Source organism: Dendrobates tinctorius, unplaced genomic scaffold, assembly GCF_039654945.1.
Source record: "Dendrobates tinctorius isolate UK_male_01 unplaced genomic scaffold, ASM3965494v1 ptg000108l, whole genome shotgun sequence".
Classification (NCBI taxonomy): domain Eukaryota; kingdom Metazoa; phylum Chordata; class Amphibia; order Anura; family Dendrobatidae; genus Dendrobates; species Dendrobates tinctorius.
The window spans coordinates 11,625,063-11,652,201 of record NW_027361776.1 but is presented as its reverse complement, the minus strand read 5'-3'; positions in this window follow the sequence as shown (position 1 = coordinate 11,652,201).

Sequence of the window (27,139 nt, the reverse complement as noted above, 5' to 3'; positions counted from 1 at the left end):
GTTGCAGGATTTGGGAATGTTTAGTTTGCAAAAGAGAAGACTGAGAGGAGACTTAATAGCTGTCTACAAATATCTAAATGGCTGTCACATTGTAGAAGGATCAACTTTATTCTCATTTGCACAAGGAAAGACTATAAGCAATGGGATGAAGCTGAATGGGAGGAGACACAGATTAGATATTAGAAAAAACTTTTTGACAGTTAGAGTGATCAATGAGTGGAACAGGCTGCCACGAGAAGTGGTGAGTTCTCCTTCAATGGAAGTCTTCAAACAGAGGCTGGACAGACATCTAACTGGGATGATTTAGCGAATCCTGCTTTGAGCAGGGGGTTGGACCAGATGGCCCAGGAGGTCCCTTCCAACTCTACGATTCTATGATTCTATGATTCTAGGGTGTGCACAGGTGTCTTTTTATACTGATAACAAGTTTAAACAGGTGCCATTACTACAGGTAATGAGTGGAGGAAAGAGGAGACTCTTAAAGAAGTTACAGGTCTGTGAGAGCCAGAAATCTTGATTGCTTGTTTCTGACCAAATACTTATTTTCCACCATAATATGCAAATAAAATGAAAAAAAAACAGAATGTGATTTTCTAGATTTTTTTTTCTCAGTTTGTCTCCCATAGTTGAGGTCTACCTATGATGTAAATTACAGACGCCGCTCATCTTTATAAGTGGTGGAACTTGCACTTTTGCTGACTGACTAAATACTTTTTTCCCCACTGTATATTAATACTGGAATATTATATGTCCATCTGAAATGTGCAAATTTGCCTGGCATTGTAATACAGCATTTTTTTGAGCTGCGAAATTTAACATGGCATTTATCATGCCACAGATGGGCCTCAAACCCGCCTCCAAAAAAACAATAAATTGTTTGTTACAAAAATTGCATTGCTATATTTATACTGCAGTCTCATGCATCCATCTGAGGTGTGAAAATTTGCCTGGTATTGTAATATAGCACTTTTTTTGAGCTGTGAAATTTTATACGGCATTTATTGTGCTACAGTTGGGCCTCAAAACACCCCCAAAAAAGTTTGTTAAATTAATCACTTTCCTATATTGATACTGCAGTCTTATAGGTCCCTCTGTGGTGTGCATCCATCTGAAGTGGGCACATTTTGCTGGCATTGTTGTAATACAATTTTTTCAGCAGTGACATTTTTTATGGCATTTATCGTGCTAGAGATAGGCCTCAATACTCCCCAAAAATTGTTTGTTAAAGAAATCACTTTCCTATATTGATACTGCAGTCTTATAGGTCCATCTGTAGTGTGCAAAATTCTCTGGCATTGTATTACAGTCTGCAATGTTTTTTCAACAGAGATATCATACGTAATTTAAAATTGGCAAGGCACACATCTGTGTCCTTGTCCCAGTGCAGTGTTCAGTTGTGCCTACTCAAGTCCTTGGAATGTGTCACGGCCCCCGTCTTGCCCGTCACGCGTCCTCATACTCACCCTCCCGCTTCTGTGCCACAGCCTCTCGCCCGACAGCCGCAGCATCCTCCTCTCACTGGTCCGTGGCCAACGGCATCACTGCACGCTATGCGCATGCGCTGTAGGCTGTGTCTCCCTTCTCCTCATTGTGCTCCGGCGGTGCCCTGACCCGGAAGCATCGGCAGACCAATGGGAGACAATGCCAGGGTATATCAGGCCGCCCTCCTGTAATGTAGGCACTTGATCTTTGTGTTTCAAATGCATGTTAGGCTGTGACTTTTGCTGTCTCTTGTGATCTCACTATCCCCTGATTTTGTCCCTGCAGTCCCTGCTCCGGCCCTGTCTCCAGTGTCCCTGCTCCATCCTGCTGCCTGTGTTCCCCTCCTGCAGTCCTACTCCAGTCCTGCCTCCTGTAGCCCTGTGGTCCACTCCTGCAGTCCTACTCCTGTCCCTTCTTCCATGTTCTCCTCCATCCTGTGTTCCGTGGTCCACACCTGCAGTTCTGCTCCAGTCCCATCTTCCGTGTCCTGCTCCATCCTGTGCACCGTGGTCCTCGCCTGCAGTCCTGCTCCAGTCCTATCTCCCTTGACCTGCTCCATCCTGTTGTTCCGTGGTTCCCACCTACAGTCCTACTCCGGTCCAGTCTCCAGTTGTATCATGAACCTCTCCTGCATTCCTGCACCAGTCCTGTCTCCCGTGTCCTGCACTGTCCTGTTGTTCCACAGTTCTTGCCCTCAGTTCTACTCCAATCTTTTCAGAGCTGCCCCTCTTGGTACTGGCTATCGTGGTACCTGAAACTCTGGGCTTGCTCTTAACAATCCCTGTATAGGGGTCAGCTTCACCTGGTTGCTCGCCCAGGGGCCCTTCGGTGCCAAGATCCAGAGGGTCCACTCCTGGAGGCTTCCTCGCCAAGCCTGGATGCTAAAAGAATGCAAATGTAAATACGCAGTCATCCACCGACAGGCTACAAAACTAAATGGCTACACTTCCAGACAGCTTGCCATGGAAATGTTGTTGTTTAGGCTTGTGGAGATGGAGCCTTTCTGCCAATTCATGGTGGCCATCCCTCGGTATTCAGTCCCCAGCCACCACTATTTCTCTCGGTGTTCTGTCCCCACCTTAAAGAAGCACATGTCCCATAACATCATCAGTGCCCTACACAATGCTGTGACTGGGAAGGTCCACTTATCCATGGACACCTGGATACGTGCTTGTGGCTAGGGACACTACATGTCATTGACAGCACACTGGGTGAACATTGTGGAAGCCGGGCCCAGTCAAACCCTGGGATTGAACACGTGCTACCAACTCGGAGCATAGTGGCCCCTGGTTCAATCAGAGTTACCCACACCTTCTACAGCAGTTCCTGTACCTCCTCCTCCTCACCCTCCATCTCACAAATGTCAACATCAGTCACAAACTAGAAGCACTGCAGCACTTCCTCAGCTAAGTGGAAACAAGTGTTATCTGCAAAACTGCTTAGGTGACAAACTGCACACAGCCACGGAATTATTGAAAGATATAACAGACCAGACTGATATATAGCTCTTGCCCCTGAACCTATAACCAGGTATGGTAATGCGTAACAATGGCTGTATCCTGGTATCCAGCACTGAAGCTTGGCAACCTCGCACATATACCATGCCTGGACCATATGCTCAATGGGAGTCTTCAAACAGAGGCTGGACAGACATCTGTCTGGCATTATTTAGTGAATCCTGCTTTGAGCAGGGAGTTGGACCAGATAACCCAGGAGGTCCCTCCCAACTCTACCATTCTGTGAAGAAAGAGAGCTTATGCTTTGGCATGCTTGTGATCTGGAGGGACCCACAAAATCAAAGTGATTGCTGCTAATTTTATATGTGCAATGTGGAGAGATTAAACTTTAAAAGTAAGAATGAAGTAATCATTTTGTATTTAAATATGCTTGATTTGCTGGATCACATGAAAATATGAAATTAATATTCACCCCTTCCCCCTCCCATAATAACACTCACCCCTCCCGGCCGGCTTCACTGATTCAGTCATACTGCTTAGTTACTCGCCTGAAGATTGCACCACAATCCTCGGACTGAGCATGGCAGCATGTTTTTCTGTGCAGCTGCCACTCTCCAGTCAGGAGAGCAGATGGCCAGTTAGGCTGGTTTCACACTTGCGTTGGGCAGAGCTGCATACTCTCTCTATTAAGCCCCACCCACTACTGCACCTCTTCCATTCAGCTCTGCGTACGTACGCAGGCCACGCATGTACGAAGGCATCCGCATTCATTCGCATGGCCTGTGTACCCAAGGTTAAAGATAGGTACGCAGGACATATGCCGACGTAGGCGGAGCTGAATGGAAATGGTGGGCGGGGCTTAATGGAGGAAGTATGCAGCCCTCCACAGCTCTGCCCAATGCAAGTGTGAAACCAGCCTAAGAGGACTGTGATTCAATCCTCAGGCATATGGCAGTTTGACTCATTCAGTGACACCAGTGCAGAGTGGTTAGTGGGATTATGGATGGGGGAAGGCGAGCGAACATTCACTAAGCATAAATACATTTGGCTAGTCAGAGACACTAATAGAGGGTTGAGTTGGATTATGGGTGTTGGGAATGGGTGAATATTCATTTATCATTTACATACACTTGCTGGTGCGAGACAATAAATTTATCACTGGCTTATAGCTTTGTGAGGGGGGCATGTACAGAAATAAAAGTTACAAATCATGAAAGGGCTGCCCAAGCCCAATTTCAGAATACTATATTAATAGTATACTCAGCAAACCAGGATTGGAGTAAAATGATGCTTTTCTTTATTTCTTCAACAAGGTATAAAAACGACCCACAAGAATCAGAAACCAGAGTACATGGCAGAAATTAGCACAAATGGGACTACGCGTTTCGGCGGCCTAATCCGCCTTCTTCACGGTCCAAACCTCAAGAAGGCTGAGTTCTTGCTGGATTTACTTTTTGTTCTCTTATTGAAGGATTTACTCCTAATCCAGTCCGTGCAGGTACTTGATTACCAGATGGAAAGACCCAGGAGTCTCATTGCTGCAGCTGGACACTGACACACGTACACTATTAATATACTATATAAAAATAACCTGACAGATTCATTTTAAGCTAGAACTGATGAAGTAGCTTGTGAAAGCTCTACCAAAAGGAAAGACTTTCAAGTACCTGTGTGCCAAATTTCAGGAAATGTCTGAAGCAAAACTGAAGGAAAGAATTTTTGTGCATCCGGATATTTATAAACTCTTGAATGATGACATGTTTGAAACAAAAATTAAAGCTGTTGAGAAAAGGGCTTGGGAATCTTTTTAAGAAGTAGTGATACAATTTCTAAGTAACAACGAAGATACAAAATTAATTAATTGTGGAGAACATGCTGAAACTTTTGACAGCTTTGGGCTGTCTGATGAATATGAAGTTACATTTTTTAAATTCCCATTTGGACTACTTTCCTGAAATCCTTGGTGCTGTTAGCGAAGAGCAAGGAGATAGAATTGCATCAGGATATCAAGGAGATGGGGTAATGCTACCAAAGTAGATGAAATGTGAATATGATGGGGGACTACTTCTGGATGCTTCACAAAGAATATTTTCAGGCCTACTATAAGAAAAAAGGTTCCAACTAGAGTTGAGCGACTTTGGTCGGATCGGGTTTCTTGAAACCCGACTGAAACAAAATTTGTTTCAGATGAAACTGGTCCGACTAGGGCAAAAAAAGTCAGAGTTTCGTCTGAAACCCGACCCCAATGCAAGTCAATGGGAAATAAAAGTTGGCATTGAGCGGATGACATTCATCCACTGAAACAAATTTTGTTTCAGTCGGGTTTCACAAAACCCGATCCGACCAAAGTCGCTCAACTCTAGTTGGAACCTAGGGGTCAAATTTCACTAATTAACCATTGTGTAACTGACAACGCTGCAGCAAAAAAAATTAAATATTTTACACTAAAATGTTATATCTCAATTAGAGAAGAGCGACTTTGCCTTTTTATGGTCAAGTCGGGTTTCATGAAACCCAATTTTCTCAAAAGTCAGGTCGAACGAAATCGGCTGACTATAGGGAAAAGTCAGAGGCCGACTGAAACACGGAACCCAATGCAAGTCAATGGGGAAGCAAAGTCGGCAGGGAGTGGAGGACAGTAAACACACCTACAGTGCCCATTTCAATGACAAAAACATCAATTCTTATTACTGAAGCTTGTCAACCTTAATTTACTTCATAATAATAGTTACGCATTGAAAACTGGGGTTTATTTGGCTAAAGTAGTGGGGGGGTAGGACTGGCTCCAGGTTTTCGTGTGCCCTGGGCCAAAGAGTGTCAGTGCGCCCCTTTAACATATACCACAACTCATGATGCTCCGATACGGCACAGAAATATAGGTATAGTACAATGACAAATACTTCACAGCTTACATGACATGACTGATCTATTGTAAATTGTACAATAGCTCAAAAAAGGACAGTATATTACTCCATACAGTATTATGGCCACCACATTGTGCGCCATCCAGAATAATGAGCCCCATATATTTCTCTATAAAGAATAATTGGTCACTCACATATAATGTTCCATACAGTATATGATGAGCTCCACATAATGCTACAGTATATGATGGTCCCCATGGACGATGCTCCAGTGTGTTATGGGCCCAAATAATGCTCCACATATAATGGGCTCCATTTCAAATGCTCCATGCTCCAGTGTATAATGGGCCCTGTAAATGCTGCTCCAGTGTCTGATGTCCCCAATCTGGAATGCTCCAGTATATGATGGGCCTCATGGATGATGCTCCAGTGTCTTATGGGCCCTAATAATGCTCCTTATATAATGGGCCCCATTTCTAATGCTCCAGTGTATAAAGGGCCCCGTAAATGCTGCTCCAGTGTCTGATGTCCCCCATTTGGAATGCTCCAGTATATTATGGGCCTCATGGATAATGCTCCAGTGCCTTATGGGCCCTAATAATGCTCCATATATAATGGGCCCCATTTCTAATGCTCCAGTGTATCATGTGCCCCATAGATGCTGCTCCAGTGTCTGATCTGCCCCATTTGGAATGCTCCAGTATATGATAGGCCTCATGGATGATGCTCCAGTTTCTTATGGGCCCTAATAATACTCCATATATAATGGGCCCCATTTCTAATGCTCCAGTGTATAAAGGGCCCCGTAAATGCTGCTCCAGTGTGTGATGTCCCCCATTTGGAATGCTCCAGTATATTATGGGCCTCATGGATAATGCTCCAGTGTCTTATGGGCCCTAATAATGCTCCATATATAATGGGCCCCATTTCTAATGCTCAAGTGTATCATGTGCCCCATAGATGCTGCTCCAGTGTCAGATGTCCCCCATTTTGAGTGCTCCAGTATATGATGGGCTGCATTTTTAATTAACCCAGGCATGGTATATGAAAAGAGATCCATGGAGTAATCTGAAGTGTGTGCTGCTGCATCCTTCACTTTTGGTGTGGATGAAGGACACAAGGAAAGTAGTTGCTCCTGACCCGAAGCCTGCACTTACGACTCAGTGCTTGCATTTTTTTAAACTTCAGAAGAGGAGGCGATGGAGTTAGAGGCTGTTTCAGCAATGTAAGCCAAAAACAGTTCCTGATGCTCCGGCTTTAAAAGAAGTCTACCTACTCCCAGAAAACGGAGCCTTACAGGCCTTCAGGAGCTACACCATGACGCAGGCTCAACACCTCCTGCCTTAGCTGCTATTGTGCTTTTGGTACTACCAGCAGATGCACCACCACCACCATCAGTAACAGGTGGCCCCCCACGCCCACGTCCGCATCCTCTTCCACCATACTTCCTCATGTTTTAGAAAATTGACCCAAAATACCAGCAGATATATGGTACTGTATCATAAGCGTACAGCTCTATAAAGTCTAGGGATAACAGTAAATCTCCATATATATTTCATGAGTCATACACAGACGCTCAGTATGGATTATCCGATAAAATAAAAAGGTGAAAAAGGGTACAGTATCACCAGATACAAGGTATATATAGTATAGTGTAAACATTCTGAATCTCTGTATACATTTCAGGAGGCAGACACAAACGCTCTCAGGCCCAGTATGGATTACACAAGAATATGAAAAGCTGTAAATGGGTAATGTAACACAAGCGAACAGCTGTATACACTCAGTCTGGGTTTGACCATAATAAAAAATGTGGTAAAAAAGGTACTGGATATCAAGATAGCAAGTATATATATTTTAGGGTACAATTGAAATCTCCGTATACATAGTCCCATAGTCAATCTCAGATGCTTACTCAGTATGGATTTGACCGTAATACTAAATGTCGAACAAAGGTACTGTGTAACAAGATACAAGCTGTATCGAGTATAGGGTAAAAATTGGTATCTCCGATTCACTGGATATATAGAAGGTGTAAACCACACATGCTCACTCACAATGGATGATACCGTAATACAAAATTTTGAACAAAGGAACTGTATCAGCACATAACAGGTGTATCCAGTCTAGGGGTAATTTTAAATTTCTGTCTATACTTCCGGAGTCAGACACAGACACTCACAGGCTCAGTATGTATTACACCATAATTTAACAAGTAGAAAAAGGGAAAGGTAGTTGAAGAGTACAACAGTATACAGTGTTGTGGTACTTTTAAATCTTCGTATGTATTTCATTCTCAGTAAGCCAGTCCAGACTCTCCACTACTGGAAACTACATGGATACAAGTACAGACAGAAAGTCGAGTGTTAGCAGAAATTTGGGAATTACTCATCGTGGGAAAACCTCCCAGTAGATGTTGCAGAGGCGATGCAGACCCTCAATTACTGTGTCTGTGGAGACAGCAAAAATGGTTCTTTGTGAAGAAAGGATTGCTTTATCGCAGTAGCGTGGATCACATCACCGTTACTCATCTCCATCAAACTGTGATCACAGGGAGAGATGTAGACATGGTCCTCACTGCCTATCATGATGTGTCTTGTCATTTTGGAGTGCAAAAGACAGAAGCCACAGATCATAGGCGATTCTATTGGATTGGCATGAGAGGAGACATCGAAAATGGTGGCAGGAATGTCACGTCTGTGACTATGACAACTGTGAAAGGTGATCATAAAGCACCACTGCATCCGCTTGTAAGTTGATGTCCATTACAAATGGTAGCCATTGATCATCTGAAGGTAGAGGCAAGCAAGAAAGGCCATAACTACATCTTACCCATCATCGATCAATAAACCCAATTTCTAGTGGCCATCCCTGTGAAGGATTTAACTGGCCAGACTACACAGCGGTGGAGCACGGAGAGGTAAGTATTGCAACTTGCAAGTGCTGTGGCAATGACTAAGCAGGGGGGGGCACACGCGTTGTCAAAGGTACTGGCACAGGGGTGGGCCCCCCACTGTCAGAGACACTGTATTGTACTGAGGGGCCCTGTGCCAGTGCCGTCGGCCATCTGTGAGCCCATCCACCTGTTCAGAGCAACGGCACTTGCCCGGGTGTGCCAGATGTTGACCCGAGTCATTGAGGGGGGGTGGGCAGCCCACTTAGGGAGGTTTAAAAAATGGCATATGTTGATGTTTTGGCTGGACATTCAGCTGCTGCAAAGGGCGGAATTGGGCAAGTCCTAGGAAGAGGAGGACAAAAGCGAGGCAGTTTTCTGGCAACCTATGTGTCATCAGGGGAAGGTGGGACAAAATCCTTTGAAACCCATGCATGGTTCATTTTAATGAAGGTTAGATCATCAACATTTTGGGTAGACAGACGGGTCCTTTTTTTCTGTCTGGATTGATCCAGCAGCACTGAAGACTCTTTCAGATAACACACTAGCAGCAGGGCAAGCGAGCTCCTGTAAGGCATATTGTGCCAGGCGTCCAGTTTAGAGGCCCAATAGTCAAAGGGGAATGACCTGTGAGGGAGAACATCCATATGAGAGGAGAAGTAGTTTGCAACCATTGTTGACAACTGCTGTCTCCTGTCACTTTTAATCGATGCAGTATTAGCAGTCGTGTGAGCGGTACTTGAGAAATCATTCTACAACATGGTCATTAAACCCCTGTCTCCAACGCCACTTAGGCTGTTTGCAACACGAATACGTCTTCCATTGTGCCCACAACGGCTCGTGGGAGAACCAGCACAGCTGCTGTGTGCTGGGAAAGCCTCAAACAAATGGTTTACCAGAGTTGCTTGTTTGTTAGCCAGAATTATATCTAGGTTCTCCTGTGGCATGATGTTGTGTAAATTGCCTTTGTAGTGCGGATAAAGGATGCTGGCCAGCCAGTAGTCATCATCCCTCATCATTTTGGCAATGCGGGAGTCCCTTTTTAGGATCCGCAAGGCATAATCGCACATGTGGGCCAATGTTCCAGGTGTCAATGATGCACTGCCAGTGGTGAGTGGAGGAGCACTTTCTGGCAAATCCACATCCCTAAAGTCACGCTCAAACACTGTACCTGACCTTGGAACGCCAACATTTCCTCTTGTCCCCTGAGAAGCATCCTCCTGCCCAAAAATAATCATCCCCCTCATCCTCCTCCTCTTCCTCTTCTTCCTCCACCTCATCCAGGACAGTTCCCTGACCAGACAAAGGCTGACTGTCATCAAGGCTTCCCTCCTCCTCCTCCGCTGCAGACGCCAGATCCTTAATGTGCATCAAACTTTGCATGAGCAGGCGCATAAGTGGGATGCTCATGCTTATGATGGCGTCGTCTACGCTTACCAGCCTTGTGCATTCCTCAAAACACTAGAAGGACTTTACAGAGGTCTTTCAGCTTCGACCACTGCACACCCGATAATTCCATGTCTTCCCTCAAACTGCCTGCCAGTGTATCCTCCCACAAATGCATTACAGCCTGCCTCTGTTCGCACAGCCTCTCAACCATGTGCAGGGTGGAGTTCCACCTTGTTGCAACGTCTATGATTAGGTGGTGCTTGGGGAGGTGGAGCAATCGCTGCAGCTTCTGCATACAAGTGGAGTGGACGTATGAGCGATGGATGTGCGAGCACAGTCTTCGCACCTTATGGAGCAGGGATGTTAACTCCGGATAATTATTAAGGAAGCACTGCACCACCAGGTTCAAAGTGTGAGCCAGGCAAGGTATGTGTGTGAGTTTTGCAAGGGCTATGGCTGCCACAAAATTACGGCCGTTCTCACTGACTACCTTGCCTGGCTCAAGATGTAGACTGCCCAGCCATGACTTAGTTTGTCGCTGCAAGTTGTCGGCCAGTACCTCCGCGGTGTGTCTGTTGTCGCCCAAAGACATAATCTTTAACACAGTCTGCTGACGCTTACCACTAGCTGTTCGATAGTGGGACACCTCGTGTGAAACACTGCCAGCTGCGGATGGAGTGCTCATGCGATTGCGCTCTGTGGACGAGCTTTCGCTGATAGAGGAGGAGGATTGAAAGTCTACAGCCAACTGTTTCCTATACCGTGGGCTAGGCAGCACTGTTCCTCCGCCGCTGTCACCTGTGGAGCCTGCATCCACCACATTAACCCAGTGCACAGTGATGGACATGTAACGGCCCTGGCCATGCCTACTGGTCCATGCATCTGTTGTGAGGTGCACGTTTCCACTCACTGACTGTTTTAGTGCATGGACAATGCGGTCTTTCACATGCCGGTGGAGGGCAGGGATGGCTTTTCGAGAAAAGAAGTGCCGACTGGGTAGGTCATCGCGTGGGACAGCATAGGCCATGAGGTCATGGAAAGCTTTGCTGTCAACCAAACGGTAGGGCATCATCTCTAATGAGATTAGTTTGGCAATGTAGGCATTCAAACAAAGTGTACGCGGATGAGAGGATGAGTACTTTCTTGTCCTACTCAGAGTGTCTGGTAGGGTGAGCTGGACTGGAGAGCTGCATATGGGGGAAGTATCGGTGGACCGGACGGAGTGAGAGGGGGTTGGTGATGGTATTGGTGGTGATGGCCTATATTCAGTGTTGTGTTGCAAAACCATTGTGATTCCCTGAGTGCTTTGGCCTTGCGACGACACCTCCACATTTAGTGCTGGTGGTGTGCTTAACAGTGGCGGTGGTCTTACAGTGGGGGAAGCAATGGAGCGTTGCTGGCTACTTTCAGTCGGAGCAGGTGCACATGTGCTACCTGAAGTTTTGTAGTCCGTCCACGCTTGCAAGTGCGTGTTGATTTAATGTCTAAGCATGCAACTGGTATTCAAATTTCTGAGTTGTTTACCTCGGCTAAAGGTCCTTCCGCACTTCTTACAGGTAACCTTTGCCTCATCAGTAGGATTTTGGACAAAGAAGTGCCACATTGCACTCTTCCTACTATGGTATATATTTTCTGGCCTTGCACGCTGTGCTAAGTTGACCATCTGGCCAAGCTGTCCTGCAACTCTTTTAGTTTTTGGTCCACATTTTTGGACAGCTATGGGCCTGGCAGATAACCGCTGCTGCGATGTCAATGCCTGCTGCTGATCCTTCTCCTTATCGGAACTATTGCCAGCGCCACCCTCCTCCCCCAATGGATGCCAATCCGGGTCAAGAACTGGGTCATCCATCACCTCCTTTTCAAAGTCATCTGCACCTTCCTCTTTACCTTCCTCTGTGTCACCGTGTAAGGTGGTATAGTATACGGGAAGGGGCACTTGAGTTTCATCAGGGTCAGATTCTGGCTCAATAGACTGCGAGGGCAATGTAGTGCTCTGGGTCGATGTACCAGCAGAATCATCTAGCAGTGGCTGTGCATCAGTGCACTCCATGTCAGATTCATCTTGGACTGGGGAATTCAGGATTTGACTGGATAACCCAGGCATGGTATGTGAAAAGAGCTCCATAGAGTAATCTGAAGTGTGGGCTGCCGCATCCTTCACTTTTGGTGGGGGTGAAGGACACAAGGAAAGGTGTTTTTCCTGACCAGAACCCTGCACTGACGACTCCGTGCTTGCAGGCTTCGAACGTTCAGAAGAGGAGGCAATAAAGCTGGTGGCTGTATCGGCAATGTGCGCCAAAACCTGTTCCTGATGCTCTGGCTTTAAAAGCGGTTTTCCTACTCCAAGAAAAGGCAACCTTACAGGCCTTCTTGGGCCAGATGATGACACAGGCTCAACACCTCCTGCCTTAGCTGCTATTGTGTTTTTGCCAGAGCCAGCCAATGCACCACCACCATTATTACCAGCAAGCAGATATACGGAACTGTATCAGAAGTGTACAGCTGTATATGTTTTTTGTGTAACTAACAATCTCCTTATATGTATCTACGGCGTGTCACACACACAGCCCCGGTGACTCTGTATAGATGTGACTTTAATGCGAATGGCAGATATACAATACTGTTTGAGAATCGGACAGCTCTATACGTTATCTGTATGGAAAATTGTCAATCTCAGTCTATTTGTATACGGACTGACACATGCTGTCTCTGTCTAGTTTTGACCGTTATCAAACAGCAGATATGCAAAACCGTTTGGAAAAAAAAGCCAAGGAGATTTTCCATTTTTCCAGACCTACAACTTAGAGTGCTGTCCGCTTTTCAGAGTCACACACATATAGCTTCTATTTATCCATGATACAAGGCGGTACATGGTAGTGTGTGAGGAGCGTACACCGCTATACAGTGTCTGTATGGAAAATTGTCAATCTCCGTCTTTTTGTACACGGACTGACACACGCTGTCTCTGTCTAGTTTTGACCATTATCAAACAGCAGATAAACAAAACTGTTTGAAAAGCGGACATCACTCTAAGGTGTAGGTCTGGAAAAATGGAAAAACTCCTCAGCTTTTTCTTCCAGAGTCACACACAGATAGCTTCTATTTGTCCGTGATACAAGGCGGTACACGGTAGTGTGTGAGGAGCGTACACTGCTATACGGTGTCTGTATGGAAAATTGTCAATCTCTGTCTTTTTGTATAGGGACTGACACACGCTGTCTTTGTCTAGTTTTGTCCGTTATCAAACAGCAGATATACGAAACTGTTTGAAAAGCGGACAGCACTCTAAGGTGTAGGTCTGGAAAACCAGAAAAACTCCTCGGCTTTTTTTCCAGAGTCACACCCAGATAGCTTCTATTTGTCCGTGATACCAGCCAGTACACAGTAGTGTGTGAGGAGCCTACACCACTATACGGTGTCTGTATGGAAAATTGTCAATCTCCATCTATTTGTATAGGGACTGACACACGCTGTCTCTGTCTAGTTTTGACCATTATCAAACAGCAGGTATATGAAACTGTTTGAAAAGCTGACAGCATTCTAAGGTCTAGGTCTGGAAAAATGGAAAAACTCCTCGGCTTTTTCTTCCAGAGTCACACCCAGATAGCTTCTATTTGTCCGTGATACAAGGCGGTACACGGTAGTGTGTGAGGAGCGTACACCGCTATACGGTGTCTGTATGGAAAATTGTCAATCTCTGTCTTTTTGTATAGGGACTGACACACGCTGTCTTTGTCTAGTTTTGTCCGTTATCAAACAGCAGATATACGAAACTGTTTGAAAAGCGGACAGCACTCTAAGGTGTAGGTCTGGAAAACCAGAAAAACTCCTCGGCTTTTTTTCCAGAGTCACACCCAGATAGCTTCTATTTGTCCGTGATACCAGCCAGTACACAGTAGTGTGTGAGGAGCCTACACCGCTATACGGTGTCTGTATGGAAAATTGTCAATCTCCATCTATTTGTATAGGGACTGACACACGCTGTCTCTGTCTAGTTTTGACCATTATCAAACTGCAGATATATGAAATTGTTTGAAAAGCGGACAGCATTCTAAGGTCTAGGTCTGGAAAAATGGAAAAACTCCTCGGCTTTTTCTTCCAGAGTCACACCCAGATAGCTTCTATTTGTCCGTGTTACCAGCCAATACACGGTAGTGTATGAGGAGCATACACCGCTATACGGTGTGTGAAAAAATGAACGCTCAGTAACTCACCAGGACAAAATAATAAAAGTTGGAGTGCTTTGAAAAAAGCAGTTTGAACAGAAGTGTGCACACAGCAATGCAGCTAGCAGGTAGCCTTAAAAGGCAGCCTAATCACCACCAGCGCTGCTGCACACAACAAAAATTCTCCCCTTTCACTGCACACTAACTGTACAGTGAAAAGCGCTATCAGTAGAAGCAGGTTTTTTTCTTCTTCCCTGCCTAATGCTCTCCCTGTTCACAATCAGCAGCAGCACCTCTCCCTATTCTAACATCGGCAGAAGTAAGATGGCGGTCGGCGGTCACAGCCTTTTATACCCACTGTGACGCCACACAAAGCCTGCCAATCACTTCAATGCCCTTCTCTAAGATGGTGGTGGCCGCTGCCCATGTCATCGCGTTGCCCACAGTGTGCGTCCACCTTCATTGGCTGAGAAAAGGCACTGGAAGCATTATTTGAAACGCGACTTTGGCGCTCTAATTGGTGACCTCATGCCCGACCTCACGCTATGGTCGAGTTTCGATCAGCGAAACCTGACTTTAGCTAAAGTCGGCTATTTCATGCTCAGTAAGGTGATCTCTGGACTTAGGCACCAGAGCACAGGACTGTACCTGAGTATCAATGGCTCTGATAGATTTAGCTGAAGAGCCAACAGCAATTAAACGTGCACTAAGAGCCTCAGAAATATGCTGGGACTGACCTCTGTGCTGAGCAGCAATCTGAGCAGCCGGATCCAAATGGGGGAACACAGTACCAGGCAATGCCTGGAATCTATCCTGTGCAGTGGGAGGATCCTGGCCCTAACACACGGTGACTTCATTTTCATTAAAAAAAAATGAAATAGTGCTCTTTGCTTTCTAAGTTTTGCCATGTGCCAAAACAGTAGTTTTGACCACATATTGGGTATCACTGCGTTAGGGAGAACTTGTATAAAATTTGTAAAATTTGGTGCTAAAATTGTATATTAGTGGAAAAAATGTTTGTTTTTTTATATCTAAATGTTACAAAGTTTTGTGAATCACCTGTAGGTAAAAATGCTTAGTGCACTCATAGATGAATTGCTTGAGGGCTTTAGTTTACAAAATGGGGTCACATGTGGGGGGTTTCTGCTGTTTTGGCTTGTCTGAGACTTTTCAAATGCGGGATGGCATGCACAATCTTTCCCAGACAAATTTATGATCCAAAAATCAAACAGAGGTCTTTCATTTCTGGGCCCTTCAGGCTAAGTGCACACGTACCGGAACTCTCGCGGAAATTACCGCGAGAATTCCGGAATTCCAGTCCGCGGGAAAATCGCAATTTAAATTCCCGCGATTTTCCCGCGGAAAAACTAGCATTTTGCAAGCGGAATTAGCTTGCAGAATGCTAGCGTTCTCCAAGCGATCTGTAGCATCGCTTGGAGAACTGATTGACAGGTTGGTCACACTCGTCAAACATAGTGTTTGACGAGTGTGACCAACTTTTTACTACTGAGGCCGCCTATGCGGCATCAGTAGTAAAAGATAGAATGTAAAAAAAAAAAAAAACGGTGTTATTCTCACCCTCCGACGTCCCGCACATCCATTCCCAGTAATCCCTTGCGAAAATGCCCGCGATGACGTCGGTTCTCGCGGGATCGCGACGTCTCGTGGTAATTCGCGATGACGTCGCGCGAATGACCACGAGACTTCGCGATCCCGCGAGAAGGGACGTCATCACGAGCATTTTCGCAAAGGACTACTGGGAACGAGAGCGTGAAGAGAAGCGGGAAGGCTGCGCGGGACGTCGGAGGGTAAGAATAACAATATTTTTTATTTTAAATTCTATTTTTTACAGGGATATGGTACCCAAAGCCCGGAGGACAGTCTTCTCTCCTCCGGACCGTAGGTACCATCCGCAATTGTTCTGCTTACTTTCCGCATGGTGTGCACAGCCACATGCGGGAAATAAGCGGAACAATGCATTCCTATGGGTGCGGGATCGCCGCGATTCCGCAAATTAATGAGCATGCTGCGGTTTTTACCGCGAAGCGATTCCGCCGCGGTAAAAACCGCAGCATTAGCACAGCATTGCGGAATCCCATAGGAATGCATGGGATGCTTATTTTTCGCGTTTTCGCAGCAAAATCGCGCGGTTAAAACCGCCGCGGAAACGCGAAAAAAACGCCACGTGTGAACTCAGCCTCAATGTGCCCAAACAGCAGTTTTTGTCCACATATTGGGTATCACCACATTCAGGAAAAATTGTGTAACAAATTATGTAATACATTTTCTTCTATTATAAATTGAGAAAATTACAAATTGTTGGGATGAAACAACATTCTAGTTGAAAAAACAATATAGTTTTCTCATCCACATTTTAAAAGCTGTGTGAAGCACCTATAGGTTCAAAATGCTTAACACATCCCTAAATGGCTTCCTTGAGGTGTCTAGTTACCAAAATGGGAATATATGGGAATTTTTATTTATTAATTATTTTGTCCAGCATGACTAATTAGTTTAAGGATATGTAACTTTAAAGTTTGAAAATTGCTTGTTTTTTTAAAATTTTCACCAGAATTTTGTTATTTTCACAAATGAACACAAAATACATTGACCAAAATTTAACAGTAATATCAAATACAATGTGTCACAAAAACATTTTTATTATCACTGGAATATGTTGAAGCTCTCTATAGATATTACTACATTCCTAAGGCATAAGAAGCTGGGCAAACGCATGTCTGGGTGGAGGGACACAAAGTCGAACACTGCGAGCACAGTGTTGTTTTCAGGTATACCCTGCCTGACTGTTCCATTACACTGCTGCACTATTCTGAATATATTTCTGACTAGCTAGTAGAAGGATATGTGATAGGGTGGATTCACTTGGCTATATATTTTGGACATATATTCCTTTTACCTTGCTTCTTTGTACATTTCATATATAATCTGTCAGTTAACACATGATATTCTGGCTACTTCTGTGTCCCTCATAACAGGCATGTTTTACATGTTTTTATGCTTATTCTATTTAACAAAGATTTACTTATTTTATTGATTGGCTAGCTCACTTAAGTCCTGTTTTTTCCTATTCCTGGGCTGTTGTGTTGTTATGTATCTACTGAAGTGCTACATTACTACTACATTTCATGTAGAGGACTTACATTATTAAATTGGATAACCTATGTGTCTAAGTTTGCCTGAGAAGTACTGTATATGCTCAATTATCTTCACATGGCAATGATCTTAAAGGGATATTCTCAGTTTGTTTCTTGATCCACTCACAACTCTGCAGTCTCTTTTTGTTCCCTAGTTTTTGACAAGGGGGCAATCTTCCTTGATTGACAGATCTGGTGAAGAGCAGAGTTGTAATGTTAGTTGGACTCTAACGCTCAGCACACATTTTGCTATATTGCATTTAGCTTTCAGTGGTTTGTTCTAAAGGTACCGTTACACTACGCGATGCACGAGCGATCCCAACAACGATATGACCTGTTAAGGATCGCTGGTACATCGCTAAATGGTCGCTAGTAAGCTGTCAAACAGACAGATCTACTCAGCGATGCAGCAACGATCGGGCGATCCAAATATCGACCTCGGCAGTGGTTGGGACCTTGTCACACAGCAGCTATTCTGATGACTCCCGCCTGCATCCCAGAGTTCTGAGTCGCTCGTCGGCGTCAAATACATAAATGCATGCTGGCCAGCAGGACACCAGCGATCAAAAAATGGCCCAGGACATTCGAGCACGATCAGCGAGATCGCAGCGGCAGCCCGGTCATCGCTATGTGTCACATGTAGCGAGATCGCTGGCGAGGTCACTGTTGCATCACAAAATCGGTGACGTTCCAGTGATCTCACTAACGATCTCGCCTTAAAGCCCCCATCACACACAGCAATCTCGCTGAGTCACAAGTTTTGTGATGCAACAGCGATCTCACTAGTGAGATCGCTGTGTGTGACACTTATCAGCGACCGGCCCCCCTACCGGATATCGCTGATTGTCCTGGAATGGCAAGTACATTTTTTTTATCGCTGGTCTCCCGCTGGCCAGCACGCATCTCTGTGTGTGGCAGGTGGGAGACCAGTGATCAGCAAGCTGGAGCTGGTAACCAAGGTACACATCGGGTTTCTAAGTGCCGCGCGGCGCTTAGAAACCCAATGTGTACTTTGGTTACCAGCTCCCTGCACCAGCGCGCTGGTTTCTAACATACACAGCGGATAACTAAGCGACGTGCGTTGCTTGTAACCCGCGTGACGCTGGTGCTGATCGCTGGTGAAGCTGCCTGTTTGGCAGCTCACCAGCAATCATGTAGCGACACACCAGCGATCCTGACAAGGTCATATCATTGCCGGGATGGCTGGTGCGTCGCTATGTGTGACAGGGCCCTAAGTCTATATTGTTATCACTGTGTTTATACAGAGAGGAAACAGCATTATAACAAGAAAACAGCTTGAGAGGCGTGATCCTGAGTGAAAATTGGAGATTGTGATTACAGAGGACTGATAAGGTGCTGTCACATTTAGCGATGCACCAGCGATCCCGACCAGCGATATGACGTGGTCAGGATCGCTGGCGCATCGCTAAGTGGTTGCTAGTGAGCTGCCACACAGGTAGATCTCACCAGCGACATAGCAGGGGTTGGGGGTCACTACTTACCTGTCAGACGAGGCGATCCTGATGTCCTCCCAGCTGCGTCCACGCGTCGCTCGTCGGCGCCTCAGGAAGCCCAGCAGGAAGCTGATGACGAGAAGCGGCCCAGGATGTTCTCGCTCGATCAGCGATACCAGCGGGAAGCCGGTCAGAGGTAAGTATCAGACATAGCGATATCGCTAGCAATATCGCTGCTACGTCACAAAAACCAGTGACGTAGCAGCGATATTGCTTAGTGTGACAGGCCCTATAAGAGTACCTTGTTAGGAGCTGAGGGGAAGGGAGGTGAGCAGATAATTACTATAAAGAAGTCAGTGGACAGAAATAGTGACTAGGATACTGTGAGTTAATTCCTTTCCTCTAATGTAACTATTGCACACTCTAGGCCAGGTTCTAGGCTGGCAATAATGTCCAGGATCCATAGAAATCAGCTATACTCTGTGAAAGATAAAAGCTCTCAGAGCAAGAGAGTGACTGTAGAAAAAAAATTACAAACATGCTTATTTTCATGCTATAAAGCTAATTAAAACAAGTTAATAATTTGAAAATACCACTTTAATCCCTTCGCGATCTTTGACTTACATTTACATCAGGTCGTGTCCCTGCCTATGATGCAGGTTCGCACACCAAGCCACATCTTTTCCAGCCCATAATAACTGATTTAAGCACTGAGAGCGGGATTTAACACTCGCAAGCCTAAACTGCGTCATTCATCCTGCCCATTGGTGTCTGGCACATGATTGCAGCATTCCGATGGGTAATGCTTATGACCCTGGAGCATGTCATTACAATTCTCCTGCATATGCCAAATCATGGTCAGCATTCATAGGAGATTGTGATTTGTAATGTCTAAGGCTGGTTTCACATTTGCGTTTTTTTGCGCTGGAAAAAACGCATACGTGCGCATGTGCTTTTTTCCCCTATATTTGACTTGGGCGCGCGTACGTGCGCATTGGCATGCGCACGTATGCGTTTTTCGTGCACTGCGTTTTTTGTGGTGTGTGATTTTATTTTCCGGACACTACATGTTGTTTTTTTTGGTCCGCCCAACCACTTCAAAAAAAGCGCATGCGCACGTATGCGCACGTTTTGCGCTAAAAAAGGCCATTATGGCCTATGGATGCGCATACATGCCCACTGGCATACGCATGTATGCGTTTTTTTAGCGCTGCGTTTTTTTTTTGGTGTCCACTATTTAAACAAGATATAAAATTCAAAAGTCAAAAAAAAGTCTATATAAGGAGCTGTCTGCCAACACTGTACCACAACTACAGTGACAGATTGGAGAGTAGACATTCAGCAATGAACCCATCTTCTATCAGCGTCAAGAATGTGAGTATTATTACATCGTATGCCTGTCCTTTTAAATTGTGTATGTACTAATGATTTTTATTATTTTTACATGCAGTATGTCTTCGGAATCAGAATATTCCCCATCGCGGCAGGAATTGGCGCAAGCAGACCGTGAGGTGATTATTTTCGTGCATCTGGTAAGTATATCTGCTGCTACTCCAAATCTCTTACATTTTTCTTTTTTTTCAGACATCGTCATCTTCCGCGGACGGGACTACTGAGGGCGAAGAGCAGGAGCAGTGAAGCCAAGTCCCGGTGGTGATAAGGAATGTATGTATCAAATGATTTGTAATGTTCTTTATTTTTTATCTTCTATATTTCACCTTTTCTGTATTTTTTTTTTGTAACTTTTTATTCAATTTAAATTTGATTATAATGAATGTGTTTTGTCTAGGTTCCACAACGGGATGAAGACGTCTACCTGGATAATAAGCAGCTCATCAGCCTGGTCCAGGAGCGTTCCCCGTTGTGGGACAGCCGTGACCGACTGTACAAGGACAATGTGGTGACCCGGCAGCTATGGAATGAGGTGGCCGCAGCGTTGATGGATGGCTGGGACAGCGCCACTGCATCCTCCAAAAAGGCGTTTAGTAAGCATTTCCCTGCTCTGTATTGTGCCGCAGTGACTGTTGTCCTTGATGTCACTGTTGGGTTTCGTGCTAGATATATTCTAGCAGGAAACCCAACAGTGTCATCGGGCTCTACAGTGACTGCTTTGAGTATTGTATTGCTGTATTGTGCCGCAGTGACTGTTGTCCTTGATGGCACTGTTGGGTTTAGTGATAGCATATGTCGTGCATCAAAAACACAAGTGACATGTTGTTGTTTTTTTTTTCCAACAGTGGACAAAGTCCGAACACGTTGGCGCTCGATCAAGGACCGCTTCAACAGTGATGTTCGTGCTGAGGGCCAGGTTCGCAGTGGATCTGCGTCAAGGACAAGAACTAGATACCGTCACTATCACGCGCTGCAGTTCCTAAGACCGGTCCTTGCCACCAGATCGTAAGTGTTATAAATTTTGGGTTTTTATTTTTATTAATCTGTGTTTTTCTACTCCGCAGCACCCTGCAACCTGGCCCTGGAGCGGTCCTTCCTCGGACGTCCTCTGACCCGTCCCAGCTATCCGACAGCCAGGAAGCACCTTGCAGGTCAGCCACACAGACAGCTGGTGACCAGGAAGCTGGTCCATCAGGTGTTCCCCTGTCCCAGGTCTCTGCCACTGGTTATGCGGGCACTACCCTGCCAGCGGCAGAGGGCCTTGGACAGGAATGTCTTACCTGAGTTTATGCACTTGAGCGAGGCCTTTAATGCCAGCCTCAAGTCGCTGGCCGACAGAGTGGAAAGCGGTTTTGCACTCATGGAACGTGGTTTTAACCACATGGAACACCGCTTCCTTTCTGTCGAACAGCGCCTTGACCGTCTGGAGGCCGACCTCAACAGACCAGCGCACCATTTTTTTAGTAAGATTGAAAAGGGCATGGCGGAACACCTTAGTCCTGAGCAACAGCTGAATGTGCTGCAGGCCTGCAACAATGCTTTCTTGCAGGCTATGCAGCATAATCGGTACGGGCAGCAGTCAGTGGTGTCATTTCCACCTGTGCCACCATTGACTCGCTTCACCTCACTACCGACTTGTGCTGCATATCACTGCACGGACACCTCTATTTAAAGCCAGGACACCCACCGTTACACCACCACAAGTCAGAGTGCAGCTGGTCACTTCACCAACACCACCATGGCAAGCGCTGCTCCTGTCTGGAGCACCACCGCCACCCCCATGCATGCGTGGAGCACAGCCACCACTAGGCAAACGTGGAACAGCCCTGCCGCTACAACAACATGTAGTAGCCCTGCCACCACCACTCCGCAAACCTGGACCATCACTGCCGCCACCAGTCCTCCTGCCAACACAGAGCATCAGCCCCAAGTTCAAGGCGAAATCAATCAAGGCGGGCATTGGGCCCAAGTAGGTCCAGACAGACAAGCTTATGGCGACATGCACTTAGAACAAATGTACCTGAACCTATTTCCTCTCCTCCAAGTGTTTCGAGTTTAATTCCCTTAACTGGACTACCTTCCCCCACAAGTTTTGTTGCCCCTTCCCCTCAAACACTTTCTTCAACTGCAAGTGTTGCATCTTCCCTGCACACCCCCAAATTGCAACCATCTGCCCCCAAACGCAGAAAAAAATAAAGTTTTTTTTTATTTTTGTGGTTAAAAATAAATTTACTTTTGTGGTTCACCATAACAAAGTTTGATTAATGTTTTTGGCGCCGCTCACACACACTGCACCATACACAAGGCCTAGTATAGTCATATGTTAAATACAAATGCCTAGTATAGTCATATGTGAAATAACAAGGCCTAGTATAGTCATATGTTAAATACCAAGGCCTAGTATAATAAATACCAAGGCCTAGTATAATCATGTGTTAAATACCAAGGCCTAGTATAATCATATGACTTTACTAGGCCTTGGTAATACAAAGGCCTAGTATAGTCATATGTGAAATAACAAGGCCTAGTATAGTCATATGTTAAATACCAAGGCCTAGTATAATAACTCAATCATGGCCTGGTACACATCAGATTTAACCTGCAGCTTTGCTTACGTTCCAATATATTTCACGCAGACTAGCAATGCTGCATTTTAACTCATCATTTTAACTCATATGTGTATTTACCTGCCCAGGTGTGAGAACATCAAAAAATTCACAGGTATACATGGGAAGTTTTTTATTTAATTGGAGTGTAAAAAATATAGTGCACTCAGTAATGGTATCAAATAAGGTTTTTTATTACCATAAACAAACGAAAACATTCTTACAACATTTCATCTTGCCAGTTCACCCGTCCTACATCAGAAATAAAGTAGGCCGCAAATTGGTCCCTCATTTGGCCAACTTCAACGGATGACCTGAGAGGGTGCTGAGTGAATTCAGGCAATGGGTTAGGAGCATCATCGTCCAGTTCAAAGGTCGGGTGCTCTTTAGCCATCACAAAATTATGTAGAACCACACACGCCTTCACCACCTCATCGATCGTTTGAAGTTTAAGATTTATGGCTGTGCCGAGAATTCGCCATCTTGAGACAAGAATCCCAAAAGCACACTCGACAGTTCTTCTGGCCCTGGTCAGCCTGTAATTAAATTTTTTTTGGTGTGGTCCAAGTCCCGGCTGGAGTAGGGTTTCAGTAAGTTTGCGCACATTTGAAAAGCCTCATCCCCAACCATTACAAAGGGCAGTGGCGGAGCTTCGGTGTGAGGAAGAGGCCGTGGCATAGGGAAATTAAATTGGTTGCCATACAACCTCCGGCCCATGTCTGACTTTTTAAAAGCCTGTGAGTCATTACCATGGCCAAATGCTCCAATGTCCACTGCTACAAACATACATCCGGCATCCGCAATGGCCATGAGTACTATTGAAAAGTACTTTTTGTAATTATAGTACTCAGATCCTGTTCTTTTGGGTTCGATGATCCGTATGTGTTTACCATCAACAGCTCCCAAACAGTTGGGGAAATTGCATACTGTCCAGAATTTGTCAGCAATTTCCATCCACTTTTCAGCGGTGGGCAGGGGCATAAATTCTGGACAAAGAACATTCCAGAGAGCCCGGCTGGTGTCCGCAACAATTCCAGACAAGGTAGAGATTCCAATATGGTACTGGAAGTGTAGTGAAGATAGGGTCTCTCCAGTCGCCAGGAATCTGCGAAACAGAGAAAGTAAAATTAATATTTCTGTATATGGTTTTGTAAAATTATAAAATAAAATATTAGTACATTCACGATAACTAATTACCCAAGGTTTTGAATACTACATTTAAAAAAAAAACCATCAGACCGCACCCCTTGGTTTTTAAATATTACATACCGTAATGTCACCAGTAGCCGTTCCTCAGGAGGAATCGCACAACAGAGCTGTGTGTCCTGTCTCCGGATGGATTGTTGGACACGAGCAAGCAAATCCCTGAAGCTTTCTTGGGGCATCCGGATATAATCTGTAAATTTCTCCGGGTTTGCCTGTAGCTCAGTGTAGAGGGTGTGGTATGCCCCACGGCTCTCCCGGAGTTCAACAATTGGATGTATCCACATACGCCGCCGCTGCCGTCTTCGCTGCCTCTCTTCCTTTGTTCATGGCAAGCAACTGCATACGCCTGAGCCATCGCGATGTCCAAATCCAAGTTGAAGTGAAAACTCTTCCAGCGCAGATCCATTTTGACATGAGAAGACTCAAGCAAATCTGAAGAATACTGTAGATAGGGTCTATATATTAACATACCACACCGACATTGACATCCCATTGGTCTTGTGTGTTGTTGAATGCTTTTTTTGTTTTTTTTTGGGTGTGGACCAAAAATGTGTAAAAAAACACAAACGCACTAGAAACGCATACAAAGGCATAAAAACGCTGCGTTTTTTTCCTGCATGCGCATAAAAATGCTTGAAAAAACGCAGCGTTTGTATGCATTTGTATGCGTTTTTTCCATGTGTTTTTTTGCGCTAAAAACGGGCTGCAAAAAAAAGCAAGTGTGAAATTAGCCTAAGGCTAGTTTCACATTAGCGTTTACGGCCGCAGCATCGGGCTGCGCACGGCCTCCGCAAAGCCCCGCCCCCTGCCGTGCCTCCGCCGGTAGCTCCGCCTACGGATGCATGACGCTGCATGCATCCTGCGTCCCCTATCTTTAGCACTGGGGATGCAGGCCGTGCGCAGTATGCGCTTGGCGGCGCATGCGTTCTTTTGACACTGCGCCAAGCGCACCAAATTGCAACCTGTTGCGTTTGGTGCTGGTCAGCGCAGCATCAAAAGGACGCATGCACCGCCAAATGCATACTGCGCATGGCCTGTGTCCCCAGTGCTAATGATAGGGGACGCATGCAGCGTCATGCGTCCGTAGGCGGAGCTACCGGCGGAGGCGCAGCAGGGGGCGGGGCTTAGCGGCAGCCGTGCGCAGCCCGACGCTGTGGCCATAAACGCTAATCTGAAACTAGCCTTACATGGAAACCATAACCTAAAACTCAATTTTATTTGAATCATTAAAATTAAACCACCGACAAATTTACCAGAAGCTGCACACAGCTGGTTCAGTATCCGATTAAGAGGTGGATATTAACAGTAAGCCCTAATTAAGCTTTTCTTTTGTCTTCAGATCCCAGTTAAGAGTCTTTTACTTTTAATATGTGCTATTTTGGGCATAGTGCAATTGGTTCATGGTCTTTTGGGGTAAACTTAATCTGGGCAAACAGTGTTGTAAAGACATTGGTATTGCTTTTATCTTTCTCATAGAGTGAATTTGCCTGCTTTGGTCTGTTTTGCCATGGATATTGAGTATTTAAAATCATCAATGTCTGTATGACATCTCTGGTTTACATAAAGCACTATAGCACTTTATCTGCCGTTTTAATGCACCAATAATTTAATTTTTGTGACTCGGGTTTTCTTTATCTATTTTCTTCACCTAGAAGCCTGAGCCAAATGCACCATTCTCCACTCCCCCTCCTATATTCATCCTTTCCCACCTCACTCTTGGATTTGGAAAATTGGTAGGGCGATGGTTGAGGAAGAGCCGAGGGTGAGCGGGGGCGCCATTTCCGTATTATCTAGGGTGCCAACCTCCGCAACCAGGTACGGACATGCAATTAAGGAAAGTGGAGGGCGAATTAGCTTAGGTTTATCCCAACATTCTCTTCTCCTACCTATTATACATATCAGATTGTTTCTGATCTGGGTTTCTGGTTAGTTTATTGTGACGGTGACGGTGCGCATGGCGATGTTTCCGATGTTTCCGTCGGGGCTCTGTCTGTGTCGGGGCGTCTCTACGTTGTGGGCACCTCACACAGGGTTAATCCCTGTGGTGGATTCCATGCACGTGACACCTCTGATGCATACAGGGGCGCCTTCGACACACCGCGCATGCGCCGTTTGGTTCACCGCCATTGGTCACATATATTCACGTGACCTAATTCATAGGGTTACTTGAAGGTCCTGTTCGGATCCTCAGTCACTTCCCCTTGAGAAAGCGGCCCTGCTTGGCTGCGAAATGCGCGTCGGGGAGCTCCACACCTTCCCTCCGGTGCCTGCTGTCCCTCTCTGGTAAGCTCGACAGTCTGCTTTATGGTTCACTGAGCGCTTGATTGTAGTGAACGCTGAGTGCGTCCAGCGCTACTTCCACTGTGATCCTCTTGCACTTAATACTGTCTGGTCTGACTTACTTTAATTCACTTTATCGATTTACGGTTCACTGGGCGCTTTATTCTAGTGAACGCTTAGTGTGTTCAGCGCTATCTTTACTCTGATTTTTTTGTATTTAACATCATCTGGTCTGACCAGTTTTAGCTTACCTTACTAATATTGATTACATATTAGGTATGTTATTTACCTGAGAGGCACAGTGGCATTTTGGGGTTAGTCTCCTTCTCTGCACTCTAACTGGTATCTGTGTATTAATAATAAAATATTAAGAACTTTTTATAAAATAAAATTTGATACTTTCTTTAAGACACTTTGGCACTTTTTCTCTTGGTTTGGTTAGTTTATTGTGTGTACTTTGGATACTTTTGGGCTCCTAAGGGGGCTATTTTCATTGTATGGTTGTTTCTAATTAATAGATCACCAATATATGGACACACCTCCTCTGGGTCACCATTCAATATACCCTTTATATCTTGTTCTTTCTAATCACCGAGCACACCGTTTAGTTATTGACTATATGTCTTTCATGTCTTGATATGCAGCTAGGGCAATTTAAGCTGCCTTCAGGGTGAGCCAGCGTTCAGCGGGGTGCCACTTTGCGCTCAAGATAGGGTGCCAACCTCTGCTATTAGGAAGGGTGTACTTGAATATAATAGGGCCTAATTAGAGCTTCCTGTTAATATCCATCACTCA